Raw genomic sequence first — 14,612 nt, forward strand, 5'->3', positions numbered from 1 at the left:
TCAATTTAGTTTTCTTTTTAAACAGTTTTTTTTTTTGTATTTTTAATCTATGTGTATATGTGCTTGTGGTCCTGGTATTTTTTGTGTGCAGGTGCAGGTGGAGTGCAGAAGAGGGCGTCGGATTCCCCGGGGCAGAGTTTTATGTGAGCCTCCTGACATGTGTTCAAGGATCAGAACTGCTCTTCCGTATGAGTAGCACTCACTGCAGCTCTTTAATTTGTATTTCCCAGGTAGGCCCAGATCTTGCACGCTTTCGGAGGCATCTATTGACCATTTGTAATTCTTCTTTTGAGAGCTGTCTACTCCTGTCACTGACCTATTTTTGATTGCATGATACGTTTTCGATATTTAATTTTTCACAGTTTTACATTTAAAAAAATGATTTGTTTTATGCGTGTGAGTGTTATGCCTGCATGTATATGTGTATACCACATGTGTGCCTGGTGCCATTGGAGGTCAGAAGAGGGCATTAGATCCCCTGGAACTGAATTTATAGATAGTTGTGAGTCCCCATGTTGGTACTGAGAACTGAACCCAGGTCCTCTGTAAGAGCTGCAAGTTCTCTAAACTGTAGTGTCATCTCTCTAGACCCCCCTAATGTTCAGTTCTTTATATATCCATGTATAATTTGATATTTCCCCATTTTGTTAGTTGTCTCTTCACCCTGGTGATTGTTTTGTTTTTGTTATGTAAGAGTTTCTTTATTTCATGTTATCTTATTTGTCAATTCTTGAACTTATTTCCTGTTCTACAGAAATCCTTTTTAGAATGTCCTCACCTGCTGGGAGGTGGTGGCGCATGCCTGTAATCCCAGTCCTTGGGAGGCAGAGGCAGGTGGATTTCTGAGTTCAAGGCCAGCCTGGTCTACAGAGTGAGATCCAGGGCAGTCAGAGCTATACAGAGAAACCCTGTCTCAAAAAAACAAATCCAAAAAACAAAACCAGAAAGTCCTCACCTGTGCCTATGTCTTCCAGTGTTTTTTCTAGGTTCCTCTTTAGCAATTATAGAGTTCCAGTTCTCACATTGTGATCTTTGCAATTTTGAACTAATTTGTGTGTGTGTGTGTAAAGTGAGGGCGCTGGATGTAGATGAATTCTTCTACAAGCGGAAAAGCACTTGTCCCAGCACCATTTGCTAAAGTCACTGTTTTCTGGTATATGTTTTTGACACCCTTTTCACAATTCAGGTGGCTCTAATGATATGAATTTATTTCCGGATCCTCTATTTCATTGACTTACACATCTGTTTTTGCAAGTACCATGCTGTTTTTCTTACTATGGCTTTGTAATACCATTTGAGATTAGGTATTGTGGTACCTGACGTTTGAGAGATTTAGTTGAGACCAAGTCTTCAAAACTCATGATCTTCTTGCTCACCCCTTCTGAGTATTATGATACAAGGGTGAACCACCACGTCTAGTTGTGCAAGAACTCTATTACAGGAAATTCCAGTGGAAGGAAAAGGCCAAGGGAGAGGAAGTAACCTGAGAAGTATTTCTAATTGTGTTCCAGGTCACACTTGCAAATGGAGGGAAAAACAGAAGGCTGACTAGGAAGCAGCCTAGGCCTGAGAAATTCTTGTTTAGAGTGATGGGGAACCCAGAGTAGACCTGACCTCAGATGCTGTGTACATGCCTGTCAAAGATCAGCACTTTGAGAGTTGAGATAGAAGGATTTGCTTAAGTTTGAGGGGGGCCTTAGCTACATAATAAATTGCATGCTAACCTGGGATATATATTGACTTTCAGATGAGCCTGGGCTATAGAGTGAGCTACTGCTTCGAGCATCCATTCCTGAAAAATTAAAGCCACTGAAGTAGGGTATGTCTGTAATCTCAGCACTTTGGAGTCAAATCAGGAGGTTCAAGAGCTCAAGTCTAGCCTCAGCTAAGATTTGAGGTTTCAAGTCCTGGGCTATGTGACACTCCTTTGAAAAAAACAAAACAGCCGGGCAGTGGTGGCAGACACCTTTAATCCCAGCATTTGGGAGGCAGAGGCAGGTGGATTTCTGACTTAGAGGCCAGCCTAGTCTACAGGGTGATTTCCAGGACAGTCCGGGTTATACAGAGAAACCCTGTCTCGAAAAACCAAAACCAACCAACCAACCAACCAACCAAAACCCAAACAAACAAAAAACCAAAAAAACCCTAAAAAGCCCCAAAAGAGAATAAACAAAACGAAGACACCCCCCCCCCAGTCAAGGGCTTGATCATATTTTTGTAGGAATATAAAATATAGGGGGTAGTTATATGTTTTCATGTTGATACTTTATAAATGTGTACCATAACACATTAGCCCAGAGGTCTCTATTGTTTTGATGATTTTCAATGTAGAGAAAAAGGTAAACTATAGCCTTTAAGGATAAGAATTGGCTCAGAAATGTATTTCAGAGGCTATGCAAGAGAACCGAGAATAAACACCATCTCTTCACATTTATTTTTGCTAACTCAGAAGGGCCCTAGACTGCCAAGCTCTTCTTGCTTTCTCATTCCATCCCTTCCTCCACTCTTCCTTCCTTCCTTCCTTCCTTCCTTCCTTCCTTCCTTCCTTCCTTCCTTCCTTCCTTCCTTCCTTCTTAGTAAGACAATTTTCCCCGTGCAATTCTACATCTGGTAATATCTGGAGTCCTGGAAGCTTGACCACCCTCTGCTCTCCTACAAATGGACCATGGGAGTTTTTTAAAGTTTGAGTACATAAGCACAGTCACTCATACACTCATGGCCAAAGAACAGTCTTCTATTGGGAAGATTATCCCTTTTGGATGGAGAATATAGCTTTTAAATGGAGTTGGGATGGAGGAAGGGGCCACCTGCCTACTGGATGAGATCAGCCAACCCAACTCTGGCTACAACTGGAGTGATAGGCATTGCAGCAAGATTCTTCCCACACTCCAGCACTTTACTGATCTCTCTAGATCCTTCCTTGCAGAGACCTGCTCTTGTTATGTAGTTCAGGCCGACCTAGAACTTGTAATCCTCATGCCCCTCCTCCTCGCTTCTGTCTCTATTAGATCCTTACTCAAGCCTGATCAAGACTTCAGATGGAAAGAGCAGTTTTAGTGAAGATCTGCTAAAAGATCTAACAAATATTCAAAGCTTGTTGTCTTTCAGAGACTCTGGATATTGCAAAGGTCATGGCCTTCCTCACTGCAATAAGGCAATAAATTCAGGTCAGTTTCTCAGCAGTTTATGGTGGTGTGTCTAGGACAGATTCATCACTGAACATAGTATAGAAGCCCATCTTTTGAACTATATGAAGACAATTGAAGTTTCGCACATCAAAAAGTAGAATCCTAAGAGAGTTAGGAATGTGACAAGAGTCGTAAATACTGACTTGCAATGAAAGAAGCAACAGAAAGGAATCGCCCTATTTTGAAACAGTTTGATTTGGTTTGTGAGACAGAGAGGCTAGAAGTTTGGAGACAGGAACAAGGAGGACAGTGGAACTTTGAGTCCCTAGAGGCTTGAATCATTTTATTTTAGTTGCTCTTAGCATTTCAATATAAATGGTTAGATTAGTATGCAAAGTAATAGGAATCATTATGGCATTTCATATATAGTTTACATGTCAGTGCCATATATATGTGTCATTGTAGCCTGTTCTCATTATATCCCCCTTGATGTCATCCATTCCCCTTCTCAGACCTGTACGACTTCTGCTGTAGTTTTGCTATGCTATTGTTCTCTTTCCTATTGCAAGTGTCCCACTACCCTCTATAATTCCTAGTGCCCTTACAATTTTTCCTCTCTGTCCATGCTCCTTTCTAGTTTTGAAACTTACAAACACACATTTGTAAATGTGTGTGTCGGTGCACATGTACATATACACAGACACAACTATAGATAATTTTAGATCTAGGTTCCACATATAAGAGTAACTGTGTTTTTCTCTTCTGGAGTCTGGCTTTTGCTCTACATGGCGATCACCAAGCACACTCATTTTCCTGTAAATTTCATGATTTCCTTTTCCACTATGGTTGCATAAAATTTGACTGTGTATTTGACCACATTTTCTTTATCCTTTCATCTGTTGATGGGTATTTAGGAAGAAGGTATATATATATATATATATATATATATCCCCGCTAGTCTAAATTCCCAGCAAAACACACACACACACACACACACACACACACACACACACACACACACACAATCAGCCATTTACTTAACAAAAGGAAAAGAAAGAAAACAGTTAGTTACCAGTGTCCAGGGTGCACTTTTACAGCATATTACTGGCTTAGCATGCAGGGGACCCTGGGTTCCATCACCAGCACTACAAAAACAAATCTGAGCTCGGTGGTGGTGGCAGAAGTGGTGTCACACACCTATAATCCCTGCATTTGGGAGGCAGAGGCAGGAGGATCTCTGATCTTGAGGTCAGCCAGGTCTGTAGAGCAACCAGAGCTACACAGAAAAACTCTGTCTTGAAAAATACCAAAACTAAAGTTGTTATCATTTTATTTTGGGTTTGTCTTCATAGTACTGTAATCTTGTGTTAATTTTTCTTCAAACATCTGTAGTCAAGTGGGTATGGTACATTAGGAAATTTGGGGATAGTGTATTCTCGTATATCAACTCCCCTAGAGATATTTCTCAGTGTTGAATTGAAAAAAATCCTACTTGTACATTTCCCCACATAGGTACTTCATCCAAGCTGCAGCAGGCTCTGCACTACATGAGGAAGACAGATATGATATGGACCCTTGGAGTCAAGTGGAGCAGAAGGTCTCTTATTTAAATGTCCCGGATGCTCATTAGAATCCATTAAACTAAATATAAATTTATGTATACAGTGTCAAATACCCTTAGCATTATCTACTGAAAGAAAACATATGGCATCCCATGGCCTAAAAACTGCAAGGGTACATATAGGATCAAGAAAAGTGGGGTCCATGTCTGCCATGGACTTCATGAGACTGTTCAAAGTAGCTTTGTTCATAAAAGAACGAGAGGCAACTCTAACACTCATTGACAGGATGATAGATAAATAAGGTATCTTTACACAAACAGAATACTACATAGCAATCCAATAAAAACAGGCCCCTGCTGCACTTAACCACATACATGATTCATGGACATGATAAGTGAAAGAAGCCAGACACCCAAGAGGAAACACTGTGCACTTCCACTTAAGTGAAGTTCAAGAGTGTGTAAAGCTAATTTACAGTGATGGAACTCAGGAGACTACTCTTCATCGAGGAATGATCTTGACCAGATTTAGTACAGACCTGCCAAGAAGATCTCATAAACATACTAATTTCATTGTTGCCCTTCTGAGATGCTATAAAGGCTGTCAAGGTCCTGGTCTTCCTTAGTAAAATAAGCCATAAACTCAGGTTTTACATATTGGAATCATGGGAAGAGTCAGCATTAGACACATTATGCAAGTCAGCCCTTTTGCTCTGCATGAGGACAGGTAAGTTTCTTGTGAAGCAAAGGGTAGAACTTTAAGAGAGTTAAGAAGAAGGCTGATGCAAGGAGGCACAAGAGAGGAGTGTCCTATGTGAGACAGGACTAGACCTGGTGTTGGAGACAGGCAGGCCAAGATGTTGGAGAAGAGAGCAGACGCCAGGGGGGCTTTGAGGCCCTGCAGATGTGTGTGAAGGAGTGTGTGGAGGGCTGTTTGAAGCAGCCAGGGAGGCACATGGGCAGAATAGCTGTCTTGTTCGATTCCCTGGACTCTACCCAGGCAGTGTTGACACTGATCTCTGCTTTATGACTGTCCATCTGTTCCATTTATACAGTAAGGCGTGTTTTCTTAAAATATGGTCAGATGCTGTGGTGAGACTGAATCACCCTTTTCATTTTTTTTTTTTTTTGAAATTTTATTTGCTCGTCTTACTTTGTCAACAAATTTTATGCAGAATAAAAAATTGCACTGTGGCATTTTAGTGCAGTATGTCATTATACTTTGTTGTTATTCCTTGCCCTCCTCCACTGCTCCCTTCCATACCCTCTGTTCCTCTCTGCCTGGTACCTTCCCTCCCCCAGGTAATACCTTCCCCTGCATTTCCTCCCAGCTTTCTTTCTCTTGTGTCATGGTCTTCCTTCCAGTTCCAGGACAAACACACACACACACACACACACATGCACACACGCCCACGCGCACGCACATGCACACATGCACACACATACACAGACACAGAACAGACACAAACATGAACAAACAGACACACAAATACTTATTTACTTATCTTTTTATAGCTATTTTTGTTCAGCATCAAAAGTAATGCAATTATGTCATGTATGTATATACATGTCATATATTTCTTTCTCATTTGTCTCTCATTCCATCCTTCAATCTCATGCTGATTTCTCTCTCATCCTCCCTGTAATTACCCCTTCTGCCTTTTCAATTCCATGTATTCCATGATCCTTTCTATTCATCTCCTCACTTGAGTTCTTTTCCTCTCTTTCCATGCTCTCCATTCTAGTTTTGTACCCTACAGGCATACACATAAACACACACAAATATATACATGTGTATATAATGTTTTTGAAATTATATTTTAAAATTATATATATATATATATATATATATATATATATATATATATCCTTTAGCAGTTAAGAAAGGTATTTATGTACAGAGGGTTGGGAAATTGAACAGAGGTGTGTAGGAATGGAGGATGGGGAACTGGGTGGAACAACCAGAAAGTCTCAGAAGCCAGGAAAGCAAGAGTCTCCCAGGACCCCACAGAGATGACATTAGCTGAAATACCCCATAAAAGGGAGGGAGAACCTGTCAAGACCATATCCAGAGGTTAGGCATGGCCCCCACCCCCAGTTGAGGGATGGGACCACCCACCCATCTCCAAAATTTTAACCCAGAATTGCTCCTGTCTAAAGGAAATACAGGGACAAAGAGTAGAGCAGAGACTGAAGGAAAGGTCTTCCAGAGACTGCCCCACCTGGGGATCCATCCCATATGCAGACACCAAATCTAGACATTATTGCTGATGCCAACAAATGCTTGCTGACAGGAGCCTGATGTCAACTGAAAAGATCAGCCAGACTCCTACCAATACAGATGGGGATTCTTGCAGCCAACCATTGGACTGAGAACAGGACCCCAATGGAGGAGTTAGGGGAAGAACTGAAGTGGCTGAAGGCACCTTATCTGGCATCAGTGGGAGGGGAGGTCCTTGGTTCCGTGAAGGCTTGATGCCCCAGTGTAGGGGAATGCTAGGGTGGTGAGGTGAGAGTGGGTAGGTGGGAGGGGGAACACCCTCATAGAAGCAGGGTAAGGGGGGATGGGATAGGGAGCTTGCAGAGGGGAAAATGGGAAAGGGGATAACATTTGAAATGTAAATAAATAAAATATCCAATTTAAAAAATAAAAAAATAAAAAAGAAAGGTATTTATGGGGGGAGAGGAAACGCACACATGCAGCAGAGACACAGAGAGAAAGACCTTCTGTGAAGCAGAGGAAGGATTGGGAGGCTGAAAAATCCAGTTTTTTTCCCTTGAGGTTTTAGAGCCTCCTCCCCTAAGTTAGGGTTGTCAGTTTGAAGCTAGGATGGTTGATTGATCCAGAACTGTTGTATGGTATGTCCTGATCCAGACTTGAACTTGTCGAGCCAATCTATTAGCACAGGGAAAAATGGTGGGAGACAAAAGCTAACAAGGCCTTTTGCTTTAAATTAGGATTTCGAGGAAGAAGCTGGCCATCTTGGAGATTTGCCACCTTTATTAACTAGCCATTGCTCCCCTCCCTACCTGTCTATCAGGGAGTCTGTCTCACATTAGGAGGGTGAGGAACAAACTGGACATCTTGGAATTTTGACACTATTTTTTTTTTTTTTTTTTTAGCTAGCCATGGCCCCTCTCCCTATCTGTCTGCTTACTAGGAAGTCTGTCGAACTCCAGGTCTCTCATTCCCCACACTCAGAGGTTACCCTAACTGCTTTAAGGGAGTTTGGGAAGATGGCCAATGGGTTGATGATGGGGATCAGCAGTCAGATTACCTCATAGTTTCATAGTTTGAGGACTGAGATAGGCTGACTCCATGGCAGGCTTCAAACCAGCAGTTTATGAGACAAGCCTAAATTTCTGTTTCCCAGAACTGGACAAGCCAGGGCAAGTCAGTTACGGGAAAAACCACAGGCTGTGGGCAGCCAATCAGAAGCTGCCCCGCCATCTGGCCTGAGGCAAGAGCAGTGAGTTAGCCACAGTTCCAGCCCCACTTCCCTCCAGCAACAGTCCTGGAATGTCCTGGAAGGTCTCCTGTTCCCTAGCCAATCCCAAAGATCCCCCCCTAGAGACTGAGCCAGCCAATCAAGATAAAGATCACCTACCCCTCCCTGGAATTCCCCTAATCTGCTTTAAATTGGGCTTGAGAGCTCACCTGGACATCTCCATCTTGGTAAATGGTAGACCCTTGCATGCTGAACTTCTGCAGAACAGCATGCTCTTTGCTTTTGTGTAACTATTGGAGTCTGGGTTATCATTCTTCATGGAGCCTTACATTAGAAGGGCCTAAGGGGCCAAAATAAAACTTAACAGATGGCACAATAGCACAGAGTGTAAGACAGTTATTTGGTGATGGTGTGTATCTTTGGAGCTTGTCATGCAAGTGAGGTAGCACCATTGTCTACTGTAAGATGTACACTGTGCAGGAGGCCATTTGTCTAGTTCAAGAGTTCAAGGAGCCTTTCATCAGCCAGTTTAAGTTTAGAATTCAACGACTGAATTACTTTGACTGAGGGTCTAACTTGCTCCAGTTGCTCAGGAGACAAACCAGTGGGGGCAGTGATGGAATCTTGGAGGATTTTGTCCTTATCTTGATGAATTGGTGGTTGTTGTGAGCATTAAAAGAGAAAGAGGTGTGAGAATATGTTCTGCGGTGGTGTGGAGGGAAGGGCGTGTCTCAGCGGGCCCATGCTGAGGCATCCCTTCCCCCGAGGGACCAGACACACACACTGGCATAGTATAGAATAGAGTTTATTCAGGGCGTGGGGAGGGGAGTTAAGGGGGTAGTAGAGGCAGAGAAAGGCAGAGAGAGGGAGAGAGTAGAGAAACAGAGGCTGGTCATGACCATGTGGAGAGAGGGGGGAGGGAGAAGAGCCCAAGAGGGGGCAAGAGAGAAGCTGAGAGTGAGAGAATAAGAGAGGCAAGAGAGGTAAGAGAGGAGAGAGAGAGAGAGAGAGAGAGAGAGAGAGAGGGAGGAGGGGCTGAGCATCCCTCTTTATAGTAGGCCAGGCCTACCTGGCTGTTGCCAGGTAACTGTGGGGGAGGGGCATACCTGGCTGTTGCCAGGTAACTGTGGGGTGGAGCTTAGACAGAATCCTAACAGTGGTCCTAAAAAGAAATTCCAAGATAAGATATCAAAATAATACCATCATCAGAAGAAATCTAGACATAAACCTGTCCCCGAATGATAAAGTCTAGAAATTATGCGGTCTTGGGGTCTTTTTTGTTTTCTCTTTCAGTTAAAAGAATTTAAAGACAGAAAAAAAAACATGAAGAACAACAGGTAGCAGCAGGGAAATTTCACCCACCAAGACAGAATTAGCAGTTTAGAAAGGCATTTTATTGGTATGAGGAAACACATACATGCAGCAGACACAGAGAAAAAGACCCTCTGTGAAACAGAGGGTGAACTCAGGAAGCTGAAAAAATTCCTATTTTTTTTATACACTTTTAATGAAAATAGATTACATCACTTACCCCCTTCCCTTTCCTCCAACTGCTCCCATGCCTCTCCCTCAAACTGATAGCCTCTTTTTCATTAATTTTTATTGTTACATACATATGTATAAGCATGTGTCTCTACAAATACATAAATATATCACGCTCAATCCATGTTGTTCAGGGCTTCAGGGCTGGCCATTTTGTACTGGATAACCAGTTCAGGAGCCCATCCCTGGGAGAGGCCAATTCTCCCTTTTCTCAGCCAATGTTAGTTGCCTGTGGTTCTCTTCTAGGGGCGGAACCCCATGAACTTGCATTCTGTCACTTCAGACACACCAGAAGAGGATGTCAGATCTCATTACAGATGGTTGTGAGCCACCATGTGGTTGCTGGGAATTGAACTCAGGACTTCTGGAAGAGCAGTCAGTGCTCTTAACCGCTGAGCCATCTCTCCAGCCCCCTTCCTAGTATTCTTGTTTTAACCATCTATCCAGCTGTTCTTCTAGTCTTCCCTGAGCCGTAGATGCAGGAGCTGTGAAATACATGTATCCATTGGGGATAGACTTCCCAGGATCATTAATCTCTGCATTGTTTCCAGTTGTGGCTTTCTGTGATGATCCATCCCCATTTACCTGAGAGGTGCTTCTTAGATGAGGAGTGGCAGCTGCACTTATTTAAGGGTATAAGGATAGATTTAGACTGTAGGAAGAGATCATGCTGGTCTAGCAAAGTGGTAGTAGCAGATTCTTAGGTTTACGACCTCACTAGCCCCCAGGAAGTTGGTTACATTTCTAGTACCAGGAATTATTCCCCTCCTGCTGAATGGGTCTTAAGTCCAATTAGACCATTGTTGTTACCTCTTATATGTGTCACTTACTGCTCCTTTATCTTGTCATGCTTGTCACTGTTGTGGTTCATAGGCATTGCGGCTGGGTAGGACTGCTTATTGTTTCCCTCCCTTGGCAGCTTGAACAGTATTTTCTGGTATCACGGAAACTATACTGCAGGAAGGAGGCTTTCAGGTTAGATGCAGCTTGAACCATCCAACTCCTGTGTTCTGAGTGCATGATGTCTTTAGCAATGGGGCTTACCATCAACCTCCGTGAGGCAAGGAAGGGCAACAGTAGTCTATGTCGTTTGGGGAGTCACTTGGACTACTCTGACCCACTATTTGAAAGGAGGTTTCTCATGTCTGATACTGGGGTTTTTCTTAGTCTATGTTTTTAAATATAAAAATATACTACTACATTTCCATAGTCAAAATTTATGATCATAGTTTTTCCTTCTTGCCTTTGTACATGGCTAAAAGAGACACATTGGCTATTTTAACTGCCTTAAAGCACACTCCAGGGATATGATCTACAACATGACCTTTAGACCAAATCCAGCAACCAGAACTTCATCATTTTCCTCAATGAAGTTCAAGCAGCCATCACTGAGTACAAACGTTGTGATTTATGGTGTTCTTAATGAGCTGCACCCTGACACACTTCCTGATATCAGAACTTGCCTGTCTGGCTTCAACCCTTACTTTTTTCAGCACAATTCTCTTTGCATGAGAAGGATTGGTCCTCAGGGCTGTGCCCAAAAGGGCTTTTTTGGTATTGTTTATCATCCCACTGCTGTTCCTGTTTGTGATTGTGAAGCATCTGGCAGTGAGAAGACCACAACAGTTGCTGGCTCATGTGTGTGTGTGTGTATGTGTGAGAGAGAGAGGGGGGAGAATGAGGTGTGGGGAGAGGAAGGGAGGGGAGAGGAGAGAGAGCTTGTCTGTGGTTCTTGTGGAGAACATTAGATCTAGTGTGTGTGTGTGTGTGTGCTGTCTGTAATTATAAATTTGGGTAAATATAAGATAAAATAATTCCCCTGAGGCCTTGTCCTTGTCTTTCCTCCCTAATCTTCATTTTCAACTTCAGATCACCAGTATCTTGCTTGCTCCCTATGACCCCACACTGCCCTTGCTCCATACATGCTCTCTTTATAATTTCCTAATTTCTATTGTTATTTTATGTTGTATATTCACATCTGAAGCTTTGGAGCTGGGAACAAACTGCAGATGAGAGAGAACACATGCATATATAATTTTAAACCGCGAGTTTGTCTATGAGAGAAAACATGCTGTGCTGTGTTTGTCAAGTCTGGCTTATTTCACTAAATGTAATGATTTCCAGTTGCTCCTTTTTCCTGATTTCATTTTCCTTTATGGATGTCCAATATTCAGTTGTGTATGTGTTCCTCATTTTCATTTTAAAAATTATCGACTTCATGTGTATGGGTGCTTTGTCTGCATGTATACCTGTGCACCAAGTGTATATAGTGCCCATGAAGGTCAGAAGAGGTTGTGGAGTCCTCTGGCACTGGAATTATAGTGGGCAGAAAAGCAGCAGTAAGTAGCTTGCACTGTGAGCCATACCTCCAGCCCTGTAGCTTCTTCTCTTTACTCATTCATCTGTTGATAGACATCTAGGCTGGTTCCATTACCTGGCTATTGTGAACAGTGCAGCTATCAACATGGATGTACAAATATCTCTGTGGTATGCTGACTTAGAGTCCTTTTGGTATATTCCCATATGGTATTTCTATAGTCAGTCTATTGAAAAGCAGCAATGGTGATTTCTGTAGCTGCTGTTCAAGTTTACATAGCAATAGTGGTAAATAAGAGTTCTTTGCACACATTGTTTCCAATATTTGTTTTTGTTTGTTTTATTGGTGATAGCCGTTCTGACTGAAGTGAGATGGAATTGCAAGGTAGTTTTAATTTGCATTTTCTTGGTGGCTAAGGATGTCCTACATGTTTTCAAGCATTTTTTGCCATTTGTATGTAAATTTTTCCACATTATATATATTTTGACCATATTCTTTCCTTTCTCCCCACTCTTCCCAGATCCTCACCATCTTCCTACCCACCCAACAACTCTCTTTCAAAAACTCTCTCTCTTTTAAGAAATAGAACAACAAAAATGAATTCAAGTCAAACTAAAAAATAAAGAAATGAAAAAATTATGGCAAAAATACTAAAACAAACAAATAAAAAGCTCATAGAAAAACATGGAGCCTATCTTGTGTTGGCCAACTACTCCTGGTCATGGGGCTCATGCTGGAGTATGGTTATCTACCCAGTGATACTTTACTGGAGAAAGCTGATTTTCTCTTACCCAGAAGGTATCAGTTGTAAATAACTTCTGGGTTAGGGGTCGGACTTTGTGTCCATTTCTTTTCAGTGCTTGGATTTTGTCTGGTTTGAACCTTATGGGCCTTGTATGTCCTGTCACTGTCTCTGTGAGTTCATATGTGCATAAGTCTTTTTTTTTTTTTAGTGCTCTTTTTTTTAGTGCTCTTTTTTTAATTCGATATAATTTATTTACATTTCAAATGATTTCCCCTTTTCTAGTCCCCCACTCCCCGAAAGTCCCGTAAGCCCCCTTCTCTTCCCCTGTCCTCCCACCCCCACTTTCCCAGTTCCCCGTTCTGGTTTTGCCAAATACTGTTTCACTGAGTCTTTGCAGAACCAGGGGCCACTCCTCCTTTCTTCTTGTACCTCATTTGATGTGTGGATTATGTTTTGAGTATTCCAGTTTTCTAGGTTTTTTTTTTTTTTTTTATTTGATATAATTTATTTACATTTCAAATGATTTCCCCTTTTCTAGCCCCCCCACTCCCCGAAAGTCCCGCAAGCCCCCTTCTCTTCCCCTGTCCTCCCACCCACCCCTTCCCACTTCCCCGTTCTGGTTTTGCTGAATACTGTTTCACTGAGTCTTTCCAGAACCAGGGGCCACTCCTCCTTTCTTCTTGTACCTCATTTGATGTGTGGATTATGTTTTGGGTATTCCAGTTTTCTAGGTTAATATCCACTTATTAGTGAGTGCATACCATGATTCACCTTTTGAGTCTGGGTTACCTCACTTAGTATGATATTCTCTAGCTCCATCCATTTGCCTAAGAATTTCATGAATTCATTGTTTCTAATGGCTGAATAGTACTCCATTGTGTAGATATACCACATTTTTTGCATCCACTCTTCTGTTGAGGGATACCTGGGTTCTTTCCAGCATCTGGCAATTACAAATAGGGCTGCTATGAACATAGTAGAACATGTATCCTTATTACATGGTGGGGAGTCTTCTGGGTATATGCCCAGGAGTGGTATAGCAGGATCTTCTGGAAGTAAGGTGCCCAGTTTTCGGAGGAACCGCCAGACTGATTTCCAGAGTGGTTGTACCAATTTGCAACCCCACCAGCAGTGGAGGAGTGTTCCTCTTTCTCCACACCCTCTCCAACACCTGCTGTCTCCTGAATTTTTAATCTTAGCCATTCTGACTGGTGTAAGATGAAATCTTAGGGTTGTTTTGATTTGCATTTCCCTAATGACTAATGAAGTTGAGCATTTTTTAAGATGCTTCTCCGCCATCCGAAGTTCTTCAGGTGAGAATTCTTTGTTTAACTCTGTACCCCATTTTTTAATAGGGTTGTTTGGTTTTCTGGAGTCTAATTTCTTGAGTTCTTTATATATATTGGATATTAGCCCTCTATCTGATGTAGGATTGGTGAAGATCTTTTCCCAATTTGTTGGTTGCCGATTTGTCCTCTTGATGGTGTCCTTTGCCTTACAGAAACTTTGTAATTTTATGAGGTCCCATTTGTCAATTCTTGCTCTTAGAGCATACGCTATTGGTGTTCTGTTCAGAAACTTTCTCCCTGTACCGATGTCCTCAAGGGTCTTCCCCAGTTTTTTTTCTATTAGCTTCAGAGTGTCTGGCTTTATGTGGAGGTCCTTGATCCATTTGGATTTGAGCTTAGTACAAGGAGACAAGGATGGATCAATTCGCATTCTTCTGCATGCTGACCTCCAGTTGAACCAGCACCATTTGTTGAAAAGGCTATCTTTTTTCCATTGGATGTTTTCAGCCTCTTTGTCGAGGATCAAGTGGCCATAGGTGTGTGGGTTCATTTCTGGATCTTCAATCCTGTTCCATTGATCC

General features: G+C 42.2%; 1 pseudogene; it reads right to left on the bottom strand.

Annotated features, from left to right (window-relative positions):
• Positions 1-10,903: 10,903 nt before the first annotated feature.
• LOC127674401 (40S ribosomal protein S23-like) lies at positions 10,904-12,146 on the bottom strand (annotated as a pseudogene).
• Between the last annotated feature and the right edge of the window lie 2,466 nt (positions 12,147-14,612).

The sequence above is a fragment of the Apodemus sylvaticus genome, chromosome X (assembly GCF_947179515.1).
Source record: "Apodemus sylvaticus chromosome X, mApoSyl1.1, whole genome shotgun sequence".
Taxonomy (NCBI): Eukaryota; Metazoa; Chordata; class Mammalia; order Rodentia; family Muridae; genus Apodemus; species Apodemus sylvaticus.